Source organism: Pteropus vampyrus, unplaced genomic scaffold (genome assembly GCF_000151845.1).
Source record: "Pteropus vampyrus isolate Shadow unplaced genomic scaffold, Pvam_2.0 Scaffold41, whole genome shotgun sequence".
NCBI lineage: Eukaryota > Metazoa > Chordata > Mammalia > Chiroptera > Pteropodidae > Pteropus > Pteropus vampyrus.
Window position 1 is genome coordinate 8,483,516 of NW_011888822.1, and position 16,023 is coordinate 8,499,538.

Consider the following 16,023-nt stretch of genomic DNA (forward strand, 5'->3'; position numbering starts at 1 on the left):
ATGGTAGCTCTATGCACAGCATTATATCTTGCATTATATCTCGTGTTATATCTTGTTAGAATTTAGATGTCATAGTTCTCTCAGTGTTCTAAATGAGAGTTCTGCAAGACTTTCAGGAATCAATGTGAGTACATTCTTATTTTTTGAAATGGCGGCATAAGATTCTATTACAAGCATCTACCACAATTCAGCTGAACACTGTCTTCTTGATAGACCTTTTGTTTCTTTACCGGTTTTTTTTTCCTATTAAAACAATGCTGGAATAAACATTAGTACTTGATATCTTTATATAAGTTGAGACTGTACTTGTACGATAGATTCTGGAAAATGTACTTGCTCAATCAGAGGGGTTACATAAATTCTGAAGATATTTTTGGGCTTTTTTATATGCTTGTCTCTGCAGGTAGGCATGATATTAACTAAAATCATAGGAACTAAAAGGAGAGGAGGCATTGTTATGACAAGAAAAAGGAGTAATGGATGCTTCATCGGCTGAAAAAAAAGCATATGCATACATACATACATACATACATACATAGGCATTCACACATACTCATACACATACACAAACTCATACAGACATATGTCTACTTAAGAAGGGATCCCACAAATTATCACTTGCTTCATTTTTAGCTGTGACATTAGCTAATGTGGTTTAGGACAAGTCTTTTACTTTCATTTGCAAATTGAGATACATAACCAAAATCAATGGCTCTCAAACTGTGATCTGCATACCAGTAGCATCAGCATCACCTGGAAAGTTGTTAGAAACATAAATTCTCAGGGTCTGTTCACAGCCAACTGAGTCAGAAGCTCTGAAGTTGGAATCCAGAAACCAATGTTTCCATAAAATCCTCTAGGGCTTTCTGAAACACACTGAAGTTTGAGAACCATCAGCCTAAATGATCTGGAATATTCCTTCCAGCTCTTATATTGTATGAACTTGTCAAATCCTGAAGATCCTAGCTATCTCTTTTATTCCTTTTAGATTGTGAGCTTTTTGAGAGCAAGAAATGGTCCAGAAATCCAATTAATAGACAGTAGATATTGCTTCCGATAGTGAATAATGAGGCCATAAGTATTATAAGAATCCCTTATAAGATTAGCTACTTCATAAACAATTATGTTTTTGAACCTTCATGATTGAGTTCCAATATCAATTTGATTGCTGGATTCGATCTTATCTCAGATTCTATGACAACAAAGTTTTGATCTCTTTTTCAACTCAATTATTATCTGAATTCTGACTTTACTGGTTACATAGTAATGGCCTTCTAGCTGCAATCTTCCCAGATTTGCCCTACAAGTCACTACCAGAGTAATCCTCCTAAAATAAAACCTTTGTACAGTTATTTCTTACTCAAGAAAAGAGTGGATAAAGTACATAGTTATAAACATTTGTTCAGTATTTATAAACATTTGTCCTCCTGTATACCAGCACTGTGTATATTGTGGATACAAAAACAAAGTTTTGTTTCAAGAAGTTGGAAGCTTCTCCAGGAGAGAGGCAAGTTAACCAATTATTTCCATGTAGTGTGAGCTGTGCTGATGTAGAGGAAAGCCAAGGGCCATGGGAGACCAGAATGAGATATAGAAGTTGGCTGGAATGGTGGTAAAGGGATCAGCGAAGAATGCCAAATGAAGACAATGGCATTTCCACAAGTTAAAAGGCAAGGTAGCAGACATTCAAATTTTTGCCACACAACTTTTATTTCATGCTTCTCCTGATTACAAAGTCCTGATTTTCCTCAGGAAGATCACTTTCCTACTCTGCCTTCTGGTAGAACTGTCGGCAGACCACACTCAAAGGGTTAATCTAGTTCTGAGCCAGTTGAAACAACACATTCTTTGGCCAGGAAGATTGGTTTAGGCATGGGTATATGATCCAACTGGAACCAATTCAGTAACAATCTCCCTGGGATTTCTGGAATCTCATAGCTTTGGGAGCTCTTGGAAGTCGTTTTACAACTCAAGTGGAAAATCTGCCTGAGATTGGAGTCAACACAGAGGAATAAAAAGACAGCAGAGGAGAGAAAGAAACTGGATCTTGTTGGCATAGTTTAAACCACTGGTGGTGATACCTAATCCTACCCACAGACTGTTGAGTCAATGGAACCACTAAATTCAATTTCTTTCTTAAACCAGTTGAGGTCATTTCTGTTGTCTCTTGCAAACAACATAAGACTTTACCAGATATAGGGAAGAAAAATATCTCCAGCCAAGGAAATAAGTACAAAGACATAATCCTGAGACATAATGGTACATGCAGTCCTCAGTATGTGGTCTGGTTTGGCAGCAGCATAGAACATGACAGAGGGAGTGACTTAAGAAGATATTGGTGGGACAGACTAGGCTCAGCTCATAAAGGATCTTGTAAAAGTTTTTAAAACATATATAAGGAGTCAGCAAACTTTTTCTGTAAAGGGTCAGATAGTAAATATTTTCAGCTTTGTGGGCCAAGAGGCCATATATGGTCACTTTCATAGTCAACTCCACCTTCACAGCATGGAAGCAGCCAATAAACAATATGTAAACAAATGAATATGTCTGTTTAGGGGTACCACAAAAAATGGGGGCCTTGGGAACATGGAGTGGAGGAGAGGGATTGGCCTGCGGACCATAATTTGCCAACATCTGATCTTTATAATGCTTCATGGGGCACAAAGCACCTTCACAGATGGGCCATTAATCTATTCAATGAGTATTTGCTGATCACTTGCTATTCAACAGGATCTGTTGTAGCCTTTAGATATGAAGCTACATTTAGCATACAGCCATGATTTTTGTCCCAGTTGAAGGAGAGTGTGGTAGGGTGGGAGAAAGAGACATAAAATAAATAAACAACAAAATAATTTGAGATAATGCTGATTATGATGAAGAAGGCCAAGCAGGGTGCTGTGATTGGAGGAGTCAGGGGGTTACTGCAGCTGAGATGGATTGGAAAATATATCTCTGAAAAAAAGTTCTTTGGGGCTAAGACAGATGAAGATACATTCTGGGAGAGACACATTCTGAGAAGAAACAGCAAGAGCAAAGACTTTAAGAAAGAATGTCTTTCACATATTTAAAAAAACAGACAAAAAGCCATTGTGCCTAGAATTTATAGAAAAGAATAGGAGGTAAGGGGCGAGGTCACTTAGGGCTCTCAAAGTCATGGTATGCAGCTTGGATTTTATGCCCTGGGAAGCCATTAAAGGACTTTAAAGGAACATGATCTAACATATTTTATAATAGTGTTGTCCAATAGAACTATGTCACACATGTCATTTTCAATTTTCAAGTCACCATAGCAATAAGTCAAAAGAAACAGGTGAAATTAACTTTAATAATATATTTTCTTTAATCCCAATGCATCCAGAATATTATAATTTCAACATGTCATCCATATAAAAACTAATAAGGTATTTTACATTCTTTTTGTCTTTGCATTAAATCTCTGAAATTCATTATTTTATATTTACTGCATTTTATATTTACAGCACATCTCATTTGGAAATACTACATTTCCATGGTTTGATAGCCACTTATGTGAGTGACTACCATGGTGGAAAGCACGGTTTTAGAGAGAATAAGGAATGGAGTCTCAAGAGTAAAGGTGAAAGCAAGGGGACCAGTTTCAGAGGCTGTTGCAGTGGTGTAGATGAATGAAAGAATGTGGTCCAGGGTAATAGCAGCAGAGAGGGATTAATTTGAGATGTCTTGTGGAGAAAAGGTTGAATGAATTAGTCGGGAACCGAAGTGAAGAGAGGTATTTCTAGGGGTTGGTATAAATAGCTGGGTTGTTTGTTGGTTTCATTTTCTGAGTGAGCAAAGCCTAAGAGAGAATGAAGCTGGGCAGATGCAGAATGAGAAATTTGGGTTTAGATATATTAAGTTTGAGACGCCTATTAGGCATCCAGAAAAGCAGTTAAACAGAGTGGTTCTGTCCCAGAGCCATCATTAATCTTACAGACAGAGATAGTTTCTCATATTTCAAAATCTTTGAAAAAGCAAGTTTTAATCTGCATATACTTGGCCCACATTCTCCCCTTCTCCCTTCTCCTCCGCCTATTTGTAAAGAGATTGATTTCATTTTGCATGAGATGCTACAGTATTTTCAATTTAAATGGAAACCTCAAATAAATTGGATTTAAAATCTTCTCAGGGAAAAAGGAAACAATTTGTTTTCTGGGGTTTAATTTCAGAGCAAGAATTATAACCATGGCTATTTCAACCCATTCTTTGATCACCTTCCCTGACAACACATGCTCTTGTAAAGGGAGAGGGATCGTTGAAATTTATAAGGGGTGGGGGTGGCTGTATCTACACACCAAAGAAGCCATGAAAGAGCTCATTGGTGGCAGTCCCCAGCCTCTAGAGCTTCTAATCCACCCAAAACAAACTGTCTTTTCTCTTCTTAACAATTTCCACAGCTACAGGCTACAAAACATCTCTTGGTAGTCAACTTCAATATAATATCTCACACAAACCAGCTGGGGGGAAGGTAAATGCTGTCAACTCGCCAGCTGGCTTTACCAGATGTTTACCTTAATTCCAGCCAGTTGTTTTTGGAATAACCATTTATCTGAATTAAGTTGCTCCACCCCAAACCACACTACATATATAACAATGGCCTAAATAAATTTAAATGTTTTTTTCTGCTTTGCTACTTACTTCCTTAGAAAATTAGGAAAAGTCAGTCAATCCATTTCCCCTCCCTACTAACAAAGTTAGGATTAAAATTGTAAAACTGATGTACCTGATGGAAATTTACTGAACTACTATTGGTACAATATTGAAATCGTCTATACTTACCACATTTACCAGTTAACATCTAAGATATTTTCATTCTTCTCTGCCTCTTGACACTCCAATAAATGTAGGCAAATAATAGTTATTGCGAAAGACTTGTATGTCTAACTAATAAAGAATTCTATATTGAGTCGATTAAATTTTAATGCCAGGTTGTTCATTCATTAGATGATTCAGGCCCCCTTATTGTCCATTTGCCTGAGGGCAGTTCACCATTGACTAGCAACTTGAACTATAATTTCCAGGAAAATTTTAATACTGAAATGCACATTTCTCCACACCAGAAAGCTAGTGTAAGGATTTAAGAGGAGAGCTCAGAATCAGTGACTCCACTCAAAGCATTGCTTGAAACATTTAAACTATATTTCATTTAAATTCAGCAACACGGAATTTTTTCCTTCCTCGCTAAGTTCTTATTAAAACAAATTTCAGCTGCCTAAATAACTAGTTGCGAAATGAGACTATTTTTGCTTTCTTTTTATCTACATCAGAGCAGTAAAATAAAGAACTGTGAAGAACACGTGATTATGTTTTGTTTTGCCTACGTAGTGTTTTTTAGAACTTTGGATTTGAAGGCCATCAGGCAAGGCATGCAATCTTCAGTTCCTTACAGGTCTGGCCATTCTCTGTGGTTTGAAATAGGACCTTGTTCACAAGTTCAAGCCATCTGCTTGGTCCCTGGGAGTATTCCATTTGCAGCCCCTGAGCCACACCATGCCTCCACCATAAGCAAAGCTTGGGTTTTGAAATCAAGAAGACATGGGCTCAAATCTCAGCTTTGCCATTTACTACTAGCTCAGGGATTTGCAGAAACTTTCTTAATCTTTGTAAACCTCAGTTTTCTCATCAATCAAATGAGGATAATAACTCACCTTTTTATAGGGTGCTGTACTGTAGTCATAAAATAATGCATTGTACTTACCCAATACGTGGAAGATAGCCAAGCATTTAACAACGACCTCTCAAATCCGTGAAATGAAATCTTGTTTGATGTGAACATAGTAAATCCTTATAAAAGGTAAGCATTATGTTAATTACCCAGATGTCTTGACATCTGGGCATTTGGACAACTGAGTTATATATGTTTCATCTGAATACTTGCCATTCTGTCATCATAGCCAGTGCTTTATCCAGCTTTTCAGAAGTAGTTTGGCGTTACTCTATGTGTTGTTGGTCTGCTTATTTCTGAAACTGTTTAAAACTAAATATAAATTTATTGTGATGCTTTATTTCCAGTAAGTTTTGACAATAAACCAAGGACAAAATAAAATAAAATAGCAAAAACTACAGCCCTTTGGGATTCAATTAACACAAGCAAGGTCATTCTCAAATTTATGAAAAGATGGAAATATTATGATCACTCAGAGAGTGTTTAAAACTTCAGAATTTGGACGTGGTTCCATAGTATAGCAGTTAGCACGTCTGCTTTACACACAGAAGGTCCTGGGTTTACACCCCAGTGGAGCCAGGTCCATGGTCTAAGGCCATGCCACCCTGAACAAGCCTGATGTCTGATCTCAGAAGCTAAGCAGGGTTGGGCCTGGTTAGTACTTGGATGGGAGACCACTTAGGAAGACCAGGTGCTATAGACATAAATAATAATAATAAATAAAAACTTCAGAATTTAATTGCAAATAAAAGAGAATGTTGATAGCCCAGAAATGTGACCTAAATCCAAAATATTATAATGTCAGGAAAGGTTTTGGGAAGATTGATAGTACTATAGAGCAAAGTTCAGGTGATTCTAATTACAGTCAGAAACTAGCAAGATTTTTTTTTAACATATTGTGAATTTCTTTTGTAATTTAAAACCTCTAGATTTGACAAAAGAAAAAAATAACCATGTCCATGGTTTTAATTTTTCACAGACAGTTACTTATGCTTTGTTATAAATGATTCACAAATTATGGCATATTTTGTGAATATGTATGTTGAAACTTTTGTCAGCATCAAACTGTTCTCTCTCTGTTTACCATAAAGGTGACGTGATAATTTATAAATTAATTTTATCAAAACATTAAGAGTCTTGCCGATAGCTCTGCTTATTTTTTTCATTGTGAGTGTTGAAGAATTTCCACAGAAAGAAAAACGCAGCTATGGAATTTGACATCCATGGGCCTGCATAAGTAGGACAAATTTCTTCCCTGTAGACACATCCACCCGCTAATAATGGGTTATCGGTAGAAATGGATATAAGCACATTTTAATATATACAAGTGCTGTGTTTGGAAGGCAGTACGTACCCCAGGCTTTTAAGGACAAAAATGCGGAGCATTATCTGGATTTGAATCCAGACTCTACTGTTGATCTTGAGCACATATGTCAAATTCCCTGAGCCACATTTTTTTTCATCTATATAATGGCACTAAAATACCTCTACCACAGGGTTTTGTGAAGATTAACTGAGAGGATAGATGTAAGATAATTGTGCTCAGTGTGTGATATTTGTTGTTGTCTCATTATTGTTAGAGGTAGGTTAGAGCAATTTCTATTTATCGATTTCCTTTATCTACCTAATTTTTCTCATCTCTAGAATGAGATCACATACCTTATAGGGTCACTGTGAAGACAGAGTACATGGCTCTGTTAAAATTGGCATTAGCAGACATGGTTCCATAGTGCAGCAGTTAGCACGTTCTGCTTTACATGTAGAAGGTCCTGGGTTCGCACCCCAGTGGAGCCACAGTACATGGTCTACGGCCATGCCACCCTGAACAAGCCTGATGTCTGATCTCAGAAGCTAAGCAGGGTTGGGCATGGTTAGTACTTGGATGGGAGACCACCTAGGAAGACCAGGTGCTGTAGGCATAAATAATAATAATAATAAATAATAATAATAATTGGCATTAGCAACAGAACCAATATGTATTATACACTTATGGATCTGACAGACTCTGAGCAAAATTCTTTACTTCTCTATTAATCTCATTTAATTCTCACAACTTTCATATTATTATATAATTATCCCCATTTGGAAGATAATAAAACTGAGACTAAGAAAGATTGAGGTAACTTCACAAGTCACATAGCTAGTATGTAGAAAAATTGGGATTTTAACTCTCGCATATTCAACTTCAAAGCCTTTGCTTTTCACCATTTTATCATAATACCAGAATTTACAGACTCAGATTGCTTTATACCTAGAAGGTAAATATAATGAATGAAATAAGCTGAATGGGAACTATGACAAAAGGGAAGAGCCTGCCTCATGTAAAGGGGTAGCCAACACCATGAAGCAATGAGGATCCAATGCTATCATGTATGTGATCTATCAAGAAAAGTCTGGAATCCAGATTTTCATATGAAATCTCCTGACTATTAAATGTTTATAGCTAATTTAGTTTATTTTAAATACTATAATAACCGAAAGAAATGTATCTGCAGGCCAAGTTCAATTTGCAATGTCAACTCTATACTATTCTCTAGAACAGTATGATCTGTAGATCCCTGATGGCCCCCTAAGACCTTTTCAAAGTGACTGTATGTTCAAAACTATTTTCAAAATAATTGTTTTTCCTCATTGTGTTGACATTTGCACTAGTGGCACAAAAGCAATGTTGGAAAGAATTGCTATTGCATTGGCATGAATAAAGGCAGTTTCTCTAAACTATATCAGTAACTGTTGTTTTATTCACTACCATATTCTCAAAGTAAAATAAAATTGTGCCAATTTTACTTTAAAATGTCATTAGTAAGGCAGTAAAAATTATTCATTTATTTAATCTAAATTTTGAGCACACATCTTTTAAATAGTCTACATGATGAAATGGTAAGTTTATACAAAGTCTTTTTCTCTAGAAGAACTAAACTAATCAAATGGCAAGCTGAAGTAACTCCTTTTTTATGGAACACCATTTTTACTTAAACAATAAGTTGACAAACTATGGCTATTCAGATTTGGTATTTGGCAGAACATTTATTCAAAAAAAAAAAAAGCAAGCCTAGAAAAACAACTGACAATACTTATTGCCAATGATAAAGCTCAAGTTCCAAGTGAAAAATTAAAATTTTAGAAAACTTAAGCTTAACAGATTCCCAATACTCAAAATACTTTTCTGGTGTGATTGGTAATTATATTAAAAATTGTGGAGTTTTTTTTTAAATATAGTATAACGACATATGTCAACATTTGGAAAATCTGCTTAACTCCATGAACCAATATTTTTCAGTGGATAATTCATGATATTCCAGAAACTTGCTTAGAGTAAAACCATTCAAAGTGTAACATAGACCAATGAATTCTCATGTAATTGATTATGAAAGTTCATTGATATGGTTTCGGAGCTAAACGTGACAACCACTTCTCCAAAATAGTGGTATTCAAAGTGTTATTTATGGATGAGCAGTGTCAACACAATCCTGAGTAATTGTTAAAAATGTAATTTTGTGAACCTCATCCTAGACCGATCAAATCAGAATCTCTGGACTGATTGGATCCCAGAAATCTGCATTTTAACAAATCTTCCAGGTGATTCTGAAGCATTGTTCTATATCAAACTGTGTTGATCATCTACCTCACAGTAAAAAAAAAAAAATTGAGAATACACCCTCGATATATGAATACTTATTTATTTAGTCTAAATACTTCTGTACTGATATTTTATGAACATTAGGCAAAAAACTGAAGCATGCACAAAAAGTAAAAATTAGAGGATGATATGTTTTCTGTTCAATATATCGCAGGTCTGTCTAGAGTTTGGTCCATGTGGGTCTCCAGTTATAACTGCATTGTTCCATAAAAAGGTTTTGTAAGAACCCCTTTTCCTCCAGTAATTGAGCCTTGATAAATTAAGGATTGCCTCTTTTTGACTCTCTTCTATTTCAATCAGCGTCCCCCTCTCTTTTTTTTTTTTCCTTATCAAACATTTTCCAAGCAGCTGTCTACATCAGAAACTCTCTTCTATAAAATTTAAAGCAGTAGAGCCCAGGGAGGCCAGACTACAAAGAGAATTTCAGAATGAGCTGCTTCTCTAATAGTCTGCATTTGCTTGTTTTTCCCTGAGTTCATTTGATCTCTCCATAAATGAAAGAAGAAACAAATGAATGAATCAGAAAGGAGTGTTTGCTCGACTTCTCTGTTGTTTCACTGTAGGCTTTCATTCTTGACTTTATTCATGGATGACTTTTTAATCCTAAAATTTCAAGACTTAGGAATGATAGTTGCTTGTGATGTTTCCATATTTATTTAACAGAGAAAACAAGAGATCAAGAATAAGCAACATTTTGTTGCTTCTTTTTCTTTTTGTTGGAAGGAAAGCCTTAAAGAGAAAAAAAAGGAAAAAAAAATACTTCAAGCTCTCTGTGAACTCATTTGATTAAACCATATGTAAATATTTCTCACATTAGCCTGATTATAAGGATGAGCTGGGACAATTTTTTAATACAGATTTTTTTTTTTTTTTGGCTCTACCCCAGATCTATTGACTATAATCTCTAGGGAAAGAACTGAGAATTTATTTTTTGACAAATACTTTAGATGATTCTTCTGATCAGGTAAATTTGGATACTTAGTGATTAGAAAGTTTGAAAACAGATTTAAAGGTAATAAACCATATTGCTAATTGCCTGTTGTAAATGTATAATATCTTCCTGCACTGAGCAACATTCCCTGGGGGCTTCATGGATAGAAGGATGAGGCAATATCTGAATTTGTGTCAACTCATCCCAAAAGCACCCAGTGGAGTCAGTATAGTATGATGGTTTGGAGCTCCTGCTTTGGGATCTGATAAACCAAGATTCCATTTCAATCTCTGATCTTACTTGCTGTGTATTATTTGGGGGGCTTCACATCTTTAAGCTTGACTTTCTTAAAAATCTGGGCTAAAATTATCAACTTTTCAGGGTTGGTGATAAGGGTTAAATATAACACCACACTTGGTCTAAATTTCAGACCCATTGCTACGCTGGTGATCAAGGTTTTAACCTGGTTAAGCCTCAGTTCTCTCCTGTATAAAACAAAGATAGTAGCAACTATCTGGGTCCTAGTCTGCTACTTAGTGCTCAATATCTATTCTTTTCCTTCTTTGTAGGAGAATCCAGATTTATGCTGAGTATGAAATTGCAAAGCTAAAAAATATACACTAATCTCCATTACAGAAATGTGGCCTTTGCAATGTAAACTCTAGATCTTAGATAAGTCTCCTAGAGAAAATTCCTCCCTTCTACCATTCGCTGCCAGAAAACAGATATAAAGACATCAATAGTCATCATGGATCATGCAATAATCTTAAAAATGGAAGTCACACACGATGAATGAATTCCTAATGATATCACCCAAACCTGGGCTGTTTAATTTCAAATAATTTTTCTTACAAGAAAACTAAGCCTATTATTCCTTTTTAAGCCTATTATTCCTGCACTAGGAGCCTATTATTCCTTTTTAAGCCTATTATTCCTGCACTAGGAGCTGAATGTGATTCCTAACTGATACACCACCTCATAGGGATTTTCTAAGGATACAATTAGATAAAGCATGTAAAACACTTATAACAGTGCCTGGCACATAGAACATGCTTTGAAAAATGAAAATTTTTGTTAAAACTGGTCTTGGATTCCACAGGACTTTGCAAAAGGAACATGCCGATTCCCCTCTGGACCATGGACAATGTGATTTTCAGTGAAGCTAAGTGACAGCCAGAGTGAAAAACAAAGGAACACAGTAGAAGCTCTGTTAGCCCTCTAACCCACACACCAGGCGAACATAGGCCACTTTCTAATTCATCTGAGTACTTCAGCCCTCACCAATCAAATCGTTTACTTAGCAAAGTTGCGCATCCAAACCTGTCTGTGCCTGATGCTGAAATACATAATACACAAAATAGATAATTTAATATATGAAAAATTCCCTTTGGCATGTGGGAAAAAATCATTTAAAAACTTAGAAGTATTCTGTGCTTTGCCTTAAATTTTCATTTTACTTTAAAATAAAACGGCATCAACGATGACACATAATAAACATGGCTTATACGAGAATGACTATTTGGAACCTCAAAATCTGGGCTCCTCATCCAAGAAAAGCTCTTGGCCTTACATTAGATTTGGCAAATAAGTGGACATTTAATTGTTTTAAGTTACAATAAAATGTATATGGGGTGTATGTATCAACTTGTCATTTATTGCTTTTACTGAAGTTTTCAACTCACTCATCAACTATGATTCTCAATCATTTTAGATTAAGGGGCACATTTTCAATCCCATCCAGAGCTCACACTGCCACAAGCATAGCCTGAGGACAGATATCTAAAGGAACTCAGGGTCGATTGCGAGGGTGCAAAAAGACACATGCTCCCCTGGCTCCCATGTGGATCCAGAAAGAAAGGAAACCAAGGAAAGAATTTACATCAAAGCAAGTTAGGCAACACCAAACTTTCTTTACAGGTTTAAAGAGAAAAGTGTCCTCTGTGGACAGTGATTTAAGAGGCATTCTTTGAAGTGCTCCTGTTTGTTCTGCAGTATTTTCCCACTTGCCTCTTGAAATAGAATGAGAGTGAAACTTCTTTTCTTCCAGCAGAAAAATAAGACAAATAATAGAGCTTCTCAAATCAAATATTTGAGAAGCTCTATTTTTGTGTCAATTGTTTGTCTAAAGAGTACCTGAAATTGTTCTCCTCTGAGACCTGGAATGAGGGTAGCAAGTCCTACCTTTGTATCTAACACGATCACTTTTAAAGTTTATCAGCACTTAAAGGGGGACAAATATATGGTGATGGAAGGAGACTTGACTTTGGGTATTGAACACACAATGCAATAGACAGATAATGTGTTATAGAATGATATACTTGAAATCTGTATAATTTTATTAACCAATGTTACCCCAATAAATTTAATAAAAATTTATTTTTAAAATAAGTAAATAAATGAAAGTGGTAAGTAAAGACAGAAAGAAAAAAAAAAAGCCTCTATAGGTGTTTAATTGCAAGTAATCTATTGGATTTACTTGAAACATACCATGCAGCCTGGCTCCCCAAATCTGAAAAATCACTTCAGCATTGTTTCTTAAGTAGAATCTGATCTGTCAGTTATGTTACAGAGCAGTGCTTCTCAGGCTCTAATATATATTTAAATCACTTTGGGATCTGGTTAAAATGCAAATTTGTATTCAGTAGGTCTAGGTGAGGCCCTGAGACTCTGCATTTCTAACGAGCTCCTGGGCAGCATAGATGCAGTAGGTCAAGGACAACCCATCAGGTAGCCTGGGTATGGAGAAAAAAAAAATTATCAGTAGCAAGTGTGAATAAATTAGGGGGGAATAAAGATAGTAGCATGTTGAGGTAGACAAGATAGTTGGCAAGACAGCCTTCATCAATTTCTTCCCTCTGTGCACATACACTGAGCCCCATGTTAAGTGGCTGAATTTAACTCCTCTCACCTTCAACCTGGAATAACCTTAGCATATGGTTGACAAATAGAATGTGAGAGAAGTCACATTCTGAACTTCCAAGGCCAGGGCAGAAGAAGCCCTACAGCTTCTGCTGGCGTCATGGAATGCTCCTGTTGGGATGATCCATATCAAAATCCAGCTTCAGTGCTGAAAGAAGCTCAAGCCACGTGGAGATGTCATGTGTAGGTCCTCCAGTCAACAATCTCAAAAAGCTCCCAGACAATAGCAGTCTCAGCTGCCAGCCCTGTAAGTAAGCCATCTTAGGCATCCAGGCCCATTGAAGCTTTAGATGACCAAAGATCCAAACTGACTACTGTCTCATGAGAAACCTCAGCAAGGGCCAAACAGCTAAGCCCAGTTGACTCACAAATTAAGATATCATGTTGTTGTTTTCAGCTACTAAATTTTGAACAATGGATAACTGGAACAGATATTGTTAAGCAAATGGTTAAGATTGTGTGTTCTAAATGTCAAATGTGAATTGATGTGATGGTCAGATGGGTACTAGACTTACAGGGGAATCATTCTGATGTACACCTGAAACTAATATAATATTGAATGTCAACTATAACTAATTTTTTTTAATTTTTTAATGAGTTCACTAATGTAATCCTGATTCTGCTTTTCTTATCTATGTAGGTATAAGCAGTTACTTAACTCATCTGTACCAGTTTCTTCATTTCTATGGTGTGGATAATAATATTAACAATCTCATGTCATGATCCTTAGAACCACACGTAACTATGCTACATATAAAAAGCACAGCATACAGTAACTCACAATAACAACACCACTATTATCATTATCATCATCATCATCTTTATATTACCACCAACAACACTACCACTACTGTTGATATTATTATTGTTTCTTACCAGGTTTTAGAAGGAGAAAGAGGAAGATCTCTTACTTGGTCTTCATGAAAAAGCCAATGAAAACCAAAAACAAAAATGGCCACTTCGTATAGTGTTTAGAATAATGCCATTTACCTAGCGTATGTTTGGCATATATTAACTATTATTATAATACCACTTTTTTCTTATTGTCAGTATTCTTGGGTACACTATTCCAGTGTTCTATCAACTATTCACATTTTCAAGATGTGGTTCAGATCCTTTATTATCTCTAAGGTAATGATTCCTAGAAGTAACACACTTTTAATTATTTAACGTATGTCCATTAATTCATTCAATAACTATAAAGTGTCAGCAATATGACAGACCTTCTGATAGGGACTGAGGATATAGCAAGAAAGACAGACAGATATTCAGCAGTGATTAAAGGGGTAAAATTAGAGTTTAAAAAAAGAGAAAAGCAAGATAAGGCTGTGCTGTATACATTAGAGAAATCTAATATGATCTGAGATTGAGATATATCTAGAAAGTCATTTCTGGTGGAACTAAGACCAAAAGGAAGGATGAGTAGAAATGTGCTCGCAAGTCAAAGTGACACAGTTGGATGGGTGGAAGCATGGGGTGGTAATGTGCCTCACAGAAGACTCAGCCTGAGCAAATGTCCTGAGCTAGAAAAGAGCGTGGAACCTCCAGGAAAAGAAAGTAAACAGAGTGGCTGGATATAGGGGGAAAAGCTTGAGAGGAGCCTGGAAAAGTAAGCAGGGCCACTCACAAAGTTCTTTCCATACTCAGATGAGGATTTTTGACTTTTTCCTAAGGGTATGTAGAATACTGTGAAGGTTTTAAAGTAGGGAAGTGATATAGAATGGTGTGTTTATTGTTTCTCTGTTTAGATGGCTTTGATTGCTGTGTATAAAAAGGACTGAAGAGGTATGTGTGTGAGAGGAAATTGCTATAGCCCAGGAAGAAGAAGATAATAGCATAGACTAGGGAATGGTGGCACAGGTAGAGAGAAATATCACCTGCCATTGGATAATGATCTTTAATTGGTAGCCAACTAATTGAATTTTTCCAAAGGATCCACTTGAACCTGATGCTACTCTAGTGAGCATCATCTATTGTGACTCAGATTACTAATCCCTTGCTTGGTAGTAAGTACACTCTTCACTAACAGTGGCTTGAGGTTCAGTCCTCGGTATCGTAAAATAGTTTAGAGATTATGAATCAGAATTTGAATCCTGGCTCAGTAGTTATTGGTTGTCATATGAACTTGGAAAAATCACTTCTCTGTGCCTGTTTTCTCATTTATAAAATGGGTATAAGAATAGTGTTTACCTCATGGGTTAGTGAGAATTAGAAGTATGGAAAGTATTTATACAGTACCTGGAATGAAGAGAATCTTCAATAATAATTCTAATTATTTTGTAATCAATTATTCTACACATACATTTTGAGCCAAGCACTGGGATTTAAAGGTGAATTAATTGATGTCCCTGTTCTTAAAGTTACTTATAATCTACAAGTGTTAGATTACTAATCACAGGGATAAACAGATGCTGAGGGGCCAAGAACAAAACAGTTCTGCAACTGTGCAAAATACGATCACCAAAATTAAAAAAAAGCACAATGAGGATGGAGGGTCCAAGTAGCTGCATCTCAATAAAGAAGAAAAGTTTCTTATTTTAAGAAAATAACAGCCAAGGTGACCACTGACTGTAAACATGGAGGTTTCAGAGCCCAAAATGTCACTGCAAATGCAAGATAGTTTTTGTTTGTTTGTTTGTTTGTTTTTAAAAAAAGATTCAAGTGGAGGATTTTTTAAAGCCTATTTTGGATTACAAAGATGCCTCCCAAGTTGTGTTGTTTGGTGGCTTACTTTCTTTTTCTTCCCTCTCTTTCTTTTTCTTTCTTTCTTTCTTTCTTTCTTTCTTTCTTTCTTTCTTTCTTTCTTTCTTTCTTTCTTTCTTTCTTTCTTTCTTTCTTTCTTTCTTTCTTTCT

At 36.0% G+C, this 16,023-nt stretch overlaps 1 protein-coding gene and 2 pseudogenes across 1 annotated transcript in view; all 3 read left to right on the forward strand.

Moving 5' to 3' along the window:
- The window catches only part of FAM19A1 (family with sequence similarity 19 member A1, C-C motif chemokine like), a 529,496-nt gene that overhangs the window by 467,998 nt on the left and 45,475 nt on the right, over positions 1-16,023 (forward strand). The window lies entirely within an intron of this gene.
- Positions 6,268-6,383, forward strand: LOC111738654 (annotated as a pseudogene).
- LOC111738653 lies at positions 7,484-7,599 on the forward strand (annotated as a pseudogene).